The 9,840-nt window shown below is 36.8% G+C and overlaps 1 pseudogene; it reads left to right on the forward strand.

The window, feature by feature from the left end:
- Positions 1-867: 867 nt before the first annotated feature.
- LOC109549229 (rRNA 2'-O-methyltransferase fibrillarin pseudogene) lies at positions 868-5,383 on the forward strand (annotated as a pseudogene).
- Positions 5,384-9,840: the final 4,457 nt, after the last annotated feature.

Below are 9,840 nucleotides of genomic sequence, written 5' to 3' on the forward strand. Positions count from 1 at the left end.
GAGCAATAAAACCTAATTCAGAGCAAAATTTAACCCACGGTGGCACTATGGCTTCCAAATACAGTATCAATAGTGACTTGAAACTTCTCCATGTGAGATGTAGAAGTATACTCTCTTTCAGAATACAATTCATATGTGTGAGGGCCCATTTTGTATGTGTCCAGGATCATTAATGAGCCACAGTAAAATGTGGGGCCAGAGATTGTTTACAATAAAAATCGAGGTCATATCTTAACAATAATATCCAATTAAGTTAATCACTGTGGAAATAGTGACTATTTAATAATGACCATTCTAAGTCATCTAGTCTTTAAGGTGTGGATAGAATTGATAGATTTGACCACTTATTTTATCATAGAAAAATTTGCCTAGCACATTTGCATGTTTTTTCCCCCATTTTGGTTCCCCTGAATACCATCCAGTCGATAGGTAATACTGTAGGGAGACTGGGCATACGTACTAAGCCTTTCTCCAGAGTTGGAACACTATAATAATACAAGATAGAATCAAAGAAGAGTTTAGAGAGTATTTCCTGACGGTCTAGTGATTAAGGTTCTGTGCTTTCACTGCCGAGGGCACGGGTTCAGTCCCTGGTCGGGGAACTGGGATCGCGCAAGGTGCTTGGCATGGCCAGAAGAAAAAAAAAAGGAATTTAGAGATAATCGTAATGGAAATCCCAACTCTCTCACCTATCAGCTTTGTGACCTTGGCCAATTATATAATTTCTCTAATAAATAGTGTATAAAGCAGATTTCATAAGAATTACAAAAAATAATATACTGCAGTGAATGGCATATTTTAAGCACTTGATGCTTGTTGTTGTTTTGAGGGAGGATTAACGTCAAGAACAGTTAAATATGTTGCAGTATGGGTCTGGCGGAATTTTTCAGGTAAAGGGATTTGAATCTAAAGAAGATTGTATACAGGCTTAGAGATGAAGGAGAAAGAGTCATAAAAATCACAATTTATTAGGTACCTAATATGTTTTGAACACCATAGTGGGCACACATAAGAAGAGAAAGCCAATATAAGAGGAAGTAGGAGAACTTCAGAATAAGTATTTAGCTGATTACAGTTCTTACCAATTTCTTTGCAAAACTTTGTGCCTCTGAAAATAAACTGTGTCACACCTTTAGAAGTAGTTTGCTCATTCATGGCATGGATTAAGAAACTAGTTCTGATAATTGGAGATACCCAGTATGTTTTGTTGAAAGTATGCTATGAAGGAAAAATAATGAGCTTTTTTTGGTCTTCTCCCCTGAGTCCTTATGCATCCTGAAACACTGGAATGAAGACAGAGACCACATATGTGCTCACATAGATTTCTCTCTTTGAGAAAGTGAGCCATTAAGGGAAAGTATAACTTTGTATAGCCGGGGCCTAACATATTTTGATTACATAATTGTGCCCAATGAAAGGTTTTTGAATGCATGAATTAATGAACAAGTGCATTAGAGTGAATGAATGAATAAATGAATCTCCAATAAGTCCAGAGTTTTGTTTTTTGTTTTTTTTAAGTCCAGAGTTTTAATGAGGAGGGTCGAAACATATTTATTGAGGACCCTTTGTCATACACATCATTGTCACTCTGCCAGTTCTGAAATGCATAAAATATTACATCACAAAAATGATCGCCGTTAAAGATGGTGAAATTTTGGTAAAAATGATGTGTACATTCCTTGCTGGTGACATTATTAATTGTATAAATCCCTTTAGAAAGTTACATGACCATTTGCAACAAAAGCCACAATTTACTCATATCCATTGCCTTCAAAATTCTTCTCTTATGGAAACATTTGAACAGAAACAAAAGCTGACCATAAAAAAATTTTATTGCAATCAATATTAGTAGCAAAAAGTTGGAGACAAACTAAAAGTCCAGCAAAACAATGATTTTATGGATTATGGTACATCAACACAGTTTAATGCTATGAAGCCATTAAAACAATAATTACGTAGCAAAATAAGGTATGTTTATGAGATAATATATGTAAAAATAGTGAATGTGAAATTCCATGTATACCATTATTATAACAATGTAAATACAGCATGTGTGTATCGATAATATGCATAAATAAAACTAGTAGTTCTGTCAGGATAATAAGATAATTGGTTTTGCATTTTCAAAACATTTATTCATCTTACATTATCTTTCAATACACTTCTAAAATTTTATTTTCTTTTGTCATAAACAGAAACTGTAGGGCCTTTTCTTCTGATAATTCAGTGTCTTTATAGAGCTTGAGATTTATTATCATTTGCTCTATACAGAAATTTAGGAATATGTAGATGACTGGGTAAAAGGTATATAAAATTGATCTCTGGCTATATACTTTGAAGGTTGTTTTAAAAAATAAATTCCCAGTATTCATTTTCTTATATAGTGTGTTTTTCCTGAAAGTCAACTTAAGGTAAAAAAATCAAAGGCTTTTATCTTATAGATATAAATATGCGTGTATCTTTGTTAATCTGAAGGCAGCACGTTAAAATGGAAAGGAGTGCTTGGCCAACAGTTTGGATCTGTTGGTTTTACAGATGGGGGAACCCTGGGAGGCAGGGAGATGAAGTGATTTGGACAGGGATACAATGCCAATTAATGGCAGAGCCCAGGGTGAAAATGCACAGGTTTTGAGCGAGTTGAGAACTTTTCCACCCACCCCTCAGCCAGAATGCTTTTCCCATCACCCTAAAATGAACTGTCAACTTCCTTCTAGCTTCAGAGCCCATGAAGATTTTTCTCTACCTGCAGCGTCACATCTGTGCTGCATCCCCATGTCTAAAGAGAACAGGATTTTCTATCTCAGCCAGAAATTGCTACTTAGTACACACCTGCACAGAGGTAAATGCTGGTGCTTGGGTAGTCTTGTCTCCATGTGCTCATTGGTTGCATCTCCTCAAAATCAGGAGTTCTGCTTCTCAGCTCTACATCATTAATGTGTTCACCTAGCTATAGCATTCCTATCTGTCTTAATAGCCTTTCCGAGTTCTCCCTCCCCATCATCCACAGGCAGAAATCCTGGTCAAAGTGAGTGGCTCCCACTGGGTAGCTTTCAAAAATCCACAAAGAACAAATTAGTGTCCCTGATTTGCTTCAGAAACACACAGCAAAGAAGCCTCTACAACATGCTTGAAAGAAAACAAACAACTAAGAGAGAAAATAAGTTCAAGGGAAAACCCACTGCTATTCTTAAAGGGAGCTCTAAGGAGAAGATTTCAAGAAAGATAAATGGTTGCTGAGGACCTTGCCCATTAGCCTGTGGTATGGTAGAGCAATTAGGCAGTAGTGGAAGGGAGGATGAGTGGGTAAATTCATCTGAGGGTCCTATGAAGCCAGCCTTGAAGGAATTAAAAAAAAAATACACCCGTTTTATTTAATGAATGTAGTCAAATGAACCTAGATGATTCTATTTAATCTCTAAATTTATATGTAGTTTGTCAAACCAGACATCAGTTAAACACAACTTCCTCCTTTGCACCCATTTGTTCTTGGCCTTCTCATTCCTTCCTTTGTGTTAATATGGTGATGAAGCTCTCTTGCTATATCTCCTGTTTACTATGTTGTAGAGAAATATATGACTCTTTTATTATCAGAGCAATAGGCAATTATTAGTTAGAAGACCCTTCTTAGTCTCTTTGGAAAAACCATTATTTTATTGCCTTTTATCAATAATATTCACCCAGAAACCTAGACAGTAAGTATTAACTGAGCATCTACTATGAATCAGGCTCTAGTCTAACCATCATGGAAGGTCCATATCTGACTAATGTTTTGTCCTTGTCCTCAAGGATTTCATAGTGTGAGAAGGGGATGTGAAGACTTCCTGGGACAGGTGCTGGTTTGGCCAGTCTAGCTACCCTTTGAGTCCTTCCTCTTCTCGTGGCTTCTGTGAACCTAGGCAGTATCTTTGATGAATAAGGCAACCAGCCAAGAGAGAAAGGCTCTAAATCAATGGCTCCCAAACATGGGTCCTTGGATCTGAACCTCCAGATGAACCTCTTGTGCTTTTTTTTTTCCTTTTTTTTTTTTGCAGTACACGGGCCTCTCACTGTTGTGGCGTCTCCTGTTGCAGAGCACAGGCTCCGGACTCGCAGGCTCAGCGGCCATGGCTCACGGGCCTAGCCGCTCCGCGGCACGTGGGATCTTCCCGGACCGGGGCATGAACCCATGTCCCCTGCATCGGCAGGTGGACTCTCAACCACTGCGCCACCAGGGAAGCCCCCTCTTGTGCTTTTTGAAACTACCTAGACTAGTATGGATCAGAGTATCTTGGAGAGAGGACTACAGTGTCTGTTCTAATGATGCTCTGTAGGTGATTTTGATACTTCATCAGGTTTGGAAATCAACAATGGATGAATCCATAATGGACAAGAGGAAGTGAGTGTTGAAATGGATAAGGAAAATAACCATCCGTAGACACCTACAAGGCAATATACATAATGGTTAAAGACTATACCCTGTGGTGTCAGACTGCTTGAGTTTAAATTCTGTCTCTGCCACATAGAGCCGTGAGATTTTGGGGCAAGTTTTAAAAACTAGCTGGTCTACAGTTCCCACGTTTTGTAAAGTGAGAAACGTAGTATTACCTACCTCGGAATTATTATAGGGAGTAAATGAGTTAACCTATTTAAAGCAGTTAGAACCATATTAGAGTTAAAGAAAACAGTAAGTGTCACTGCTACTACTACTTCTACTACTACTACTACTAATTGTTGTTCTTCTTCCTATTATTATTATTATCATAAGGAAGTTTATGCTTAGAGTCTTACAAGAATACAGATGAGGGATGATAGGAGTTCACCTCTGTTTAACCCCCCAGACTAAATAAAGCAAAACCCCCTTCCATTCCAAGCTGTCTGCAGCAGTCTTGGGCTCTGTGGACCAGATCCGCATCAAGCCAGGGGCCAAGGCGCTCTACCTCAGGGCTGCCTTGGGTACCACGCTCTCCCATGTCTCTGACATCAGAGGCCAACAGGGTCTGGTCTGTGCAGTTGAGTTTTCCCACTGCCCCGGCTGTGACCTCATTAATTTGGCCAAGAAGAGAACCAACATTATTCCTGTCATTGAAGATGCTCAGCACTCCCACAAATACCACAAGCTCATTGCAATGGTGGATGTGATCTTTGCCGACATGGCCCAGCCAGACCAGACCCAGATTGTAGCCCTGAATGCCCACACCTTCATATGTAATGGAGGACACTTTGTGATTTCCATTAAGTACAGTTGCATTGACTTCACAGCCTCTCCCGAGGCCATATTTGTCTCTGAAGTGAAAAGTTGCAACAGGAGACAATGAAGCCCCAGGAGCAGTTGACTTTAGAGCAATATGAAAAAGACCACCCTGTGGTCATAGGTGTGTACAAGCCACACCCCAATGTGAGCTGAAGCCCAGCACCGTCTGGACTGGGCTAGATTGCATTGCTACTGTTAATGCTACTGTTGCTGATGTTAGACTAGGTGATTTTTAATTTGTGATTCTTTAGAAGCTTGTAGGCTGTTGTTTTCTGTGCTTAGTAGATGGGTAACGTCTAGCCACTGTACTATCCACTACACTATACTGCTATACATTCTATTGTTTTCCACTTATACATTCAACGTATTAGGAACAATAGAAATTATAAAGCAAAAAAGAAACATTAAACAATTTTTAAATGTCTTTAATTGTTCATTTCTCATCATGGCTGTAACGGACCCAAAAGTAATATTAATATTCAATTATATTTGGTTCAATCAATAGGCTTCCTGCTCATCCCTGGGCAGAAGTTGGTGTGGGCTGCTAAGAAGTACTCTGGCATCAGATTCAGAATACTGGGTTCTCAATCCAGGCCTGCTTCTGACCACCAGAGTGGTCTTGGGCATGTCATGTAATATCTCTGGGCTTACTATTTTCATTTATAATTGAGATTGTGTTGAACTCTAGGGATAACTAAAGCGCATCCCCTTCTAGTGGTTTATTTCACTCTGCCTCTGGTCCAAATTTGAATGGCAATAAGGCAAGAATATTTACCAGTAAGGAGTCTAATTACTCTAATTTCAGGATGCTGACTGGGCCACAGACCTAGCATGTGGATCTCTTCTTTTCATCTGCTTTCTCTTTGAGACACTCACTGTCTTCTGTGGTAGCCTGGCCCATTACCATTCTATTATTACTGACAGGTAGAATTATCTTGTGTTTCCCAAAGTATCCTCTATATAGAATATTAATTCAATAAAATATTAATAAATACATCAGGAAAGTATTTCCATGATAAAGAAAAAGATTCAGAATTAAGATGTTAAACACATTTAAACTGGTTATTTTTTTTTGACTACTCAGAATCTGGACTATGCAGATGTACACTGTGAATTACCAATATGAGAATATAGTACAAATTGCTTCCAAAATATTTTGATCATGGAATCCTCACCTTCAAGAAATATCCCAAGGGATCAGTGTTCCATGGAATACACTTTTGCAAATGTTGGAAGAATATTTACCAGTTTTAGTTTCTAAACAAGTGTCAACCATGTAATAAGCAAGTTTTCTATTAGAGGTTCTATAAGAAAAAGTAGCTTATCCTAAGACACAATCATTCAAAATGGGAATTTTGAAAACTTTGTATATTTATCCACCACTACAGTATAACACATTCTATTCTTTCAATTCAAAGATCTTGAGAACACTGTAAAATTTCTGAATATTTTATTTATTTTCTAATTTTTTAAAATTTTTATTGGAGTATAGTCGATTTACAATGTTGTGTTAACTTTCTGCTGTACAGCAAAGTGAATCAGTTATACATATATCCACTCTTTTTTAGATTCTTTTCCCATATAGGTCATTACAGAATATTGAGTAGAGTTCCCTGTGCTACACAGTAGGTCCTTATTAGTTATATATTTTATATATAGTAGTGTGTATACATCAATCCCAATCTCCCAATTTATCCCTCCTCCCTTTCCCCCCCTGGTAACCATAAGATTGTTTTCTACGTCTGTAACTCCTGAATATTTTATTTAGGAATGTATACAAATGTGGGATGTGAGGAAGAAATCTGAAGCCCAAATCATTTCTTGGTCCCTGTTGCCTGGCTAAGTCTGTTGTACTGGTCCTCACCAGTGCTCACGTGCCAAACAAAAACAGGGCTTAACTCCCTGCCACCCAGTTTCTAAAAGGCTGTCAATCCTGACTTGGTCTTTTTGTATAAAAAGAAAAGATTGAAATTGTTACTCATGCCTGATTCATTGGACCAAAGGAGCAATTGCCAAGATCTCATCAAACCCTTAAAGTGTAATGGCTGGCAGTTCTTGTTCCAGTATGAATATTAGATGTTTTTCCTGAATGAAAGAAAACTTACTACATTCCCTTTCTTTAAAAAAGGGGAATGGAGTAAAGAACATTAGATCACAAGTCTTTACTGGTAATAGGTGTTCTGTTTCTGGAAAGGTGCTAGGTCTATTCCCCCATGACCTACCCTTTGTTTCAATGTAGTTAGATTCTTAAATTCTATAGTATTTTGTCAAAATAATGGGAGATTTCACTGGCTTTTACTGTATCCAGACATTAGTGGAGCCTTGAATAGGTTTCAAATAATAATTCCTCCAAGCCAGATTTGAATCCAGCAACGTACAAAAGAAGGTGGAGTTATTGAAGGTAGTCATAAGTAAATAGAGGATATTATATGACTTCTTTTTCTTTGAAGATGCAAGCCTTGATTTTTTTTTCAGGATGGGCATTCATGACCAGTTGATATTTCTTTGGCCAAGTAGTTATGTGACCAAACCAGGATTGCTCTGTTATTTTAGAAGGCAGTCCTTTAAAAATCCAGCCATTTGGCAATGTGAATTTGACAGAGAAAATGATGGCTAAGTTAAGCCTCTTATCAGTAATACCAAAGATTGTTTAAAAATAGCATACTATTTTTTATTTAAATAGAAGTAGGCTAACAGAAGTGGATCAAAATGTTAATGCCCATATAATTTCTGATGATATTTTTTAAAAGTAATACATGTACGTGATTAGAAAATTTAAATTGTATGTAAGTACAAGATAAAATATAAATGTCTCACAACCCCACCCTCCATAGAGAAAACTACTATTGATTTTTGCATTTGTGTGATGCCTAATGATAATAATAACAATAACATACCAGCGTCCATCCATCACTGTCTGTCTCATGTATCAATTTGAAAACCATTCAACTTTTCAGGTTGCTTAAAAAAAATCATATCATGCACATACTTGTACATCTGGTGGTTTTCACATAACTTTATGTCTTGGAACTCTTTCCATTCTAATAATAATGGATTTACTTCATTCTCTATAATGGCTGCATAATATTCTCCCACAAGATCTATCATAAATTATTCAATCAATGGGGACAATTTCTAAAGTTATCTTGCACATAAAATAAGAATATATTTTCCTCACCTTGTTTTAGCCCACTGATAAGTTAAAGTAGTATATTTCCAAGAATATATTTTCTTATTAAGATACACAAATATTCTTTAGGTATGTGATCCTAATTTGATAATGTTTTGAAATATATGTAGCCTAAGTATCCATTAGCATAAATAGTAACTATAGGAGATTTGAAAGTCAGAATTGGCAGTTATTCTCCTAAAGCCATATATAGAGAGGATCTGGAATAGAAATGTTGTTTTCTGTGGCGATCTTGAATCAAAGAGGAAAACACTGAGCCAAATTTGCTTGTGATCACAATTTATATTATAATCTGACAGACCAAGGAGTTAAGAGTAGGAAAGGGAGAAAAGGAAACAATTGTTGCATGAGCTTTATGTGCCAAGGACTGGGTTAGGTGTTAACACATTATTTTTAGTTAAGGGATTATTGTTATTAATTATTTAATAATTAGCTTTCCTGGAGTTATTTCCAGCCACTATGAGATGGATATTGCAGACAGTCAAGAGTCTTTATTTCCTTAAATGTACTCTCATCCGTAACAGTTCTGCCTCTGTGACTGATGATAAAAACTAGAAAGGAGAAAATATTAAGAAGGCCAAGATGGACTGAGATTCTTTCTAATATCAACAATAACCTGACAGGGCTGTAAAAGGTACATGAAAATTAAGTTATTCTTTCAAACCTACCAACCTAGCAAATTTTAATGTCAGCCTTGCAGATGATTATGATCACCAGATATAAAGCTTAGGAAAAAAATTAGGACATATGCAAGGGTAATTAAGAAACTGGCAAATTAAAATTTAAATGAGGACTTTCAATAATGGCATTATTGCAGTGCATTTCTTCACTGACTGATATTGGGCATTATCTATTCTTTCATCACTTTGTTGTGTGTACCTGTGAAAAGGCATTGGGAAATTTCACTTTAAGAAGATAAGAAAGAAGTTAATCAGTCAGACCTTTCTGCTTTCCAGACTGCAATTTTATCTCTGACAGTGACACTCTCACCTGTACTTCAGAGGGTGGGTGATTATGAGCATGAGTTATTGAGCCCAGTAAGGATTCAATACATGATAGCTATTGTTATGATGATCACAGTTACTACAGTTTTACTTTTGGCAGTTCACTCATTTCTGGCTTCCCTTAATAATGAAACTATCAGTCATTCGTTTTCTATAATTCTGTTTCCTTTTAAGTCTATACCATCTCTCAAAGTAACACATTTCATATGTTTGTTGCCCGATATATAAAGTAGCATTTCTTTTGTTTTTACATGCCTTAATGACATGACACCTCATTCTTTAATCTGTTCTCTTTTTTTTGATAAGTCTATATTGACTGTATGAACACCATTCATGATCGTATTGATGTCAAGGAGTAGTGAAAGAGTATGGCATGAGATGTCGTGTAGATGTGGATTCAAATCTTATCTGAGTCT

This window comes from Tursiops truncatus, chromosome 2, assembly GCF_011762595.2.
Source record: "Tursiops truncatus isolate mTurTru1 chromosome 2, mTurTru1.mat.Y, whole genome shotgun sequence".
Classification (NCBI taxonomy): Eukaryota; Metazoa; Chordata; class Mammalia; order Artiodactyla; family Delphinidae; genus Tursiops; species Tursiops truncatus.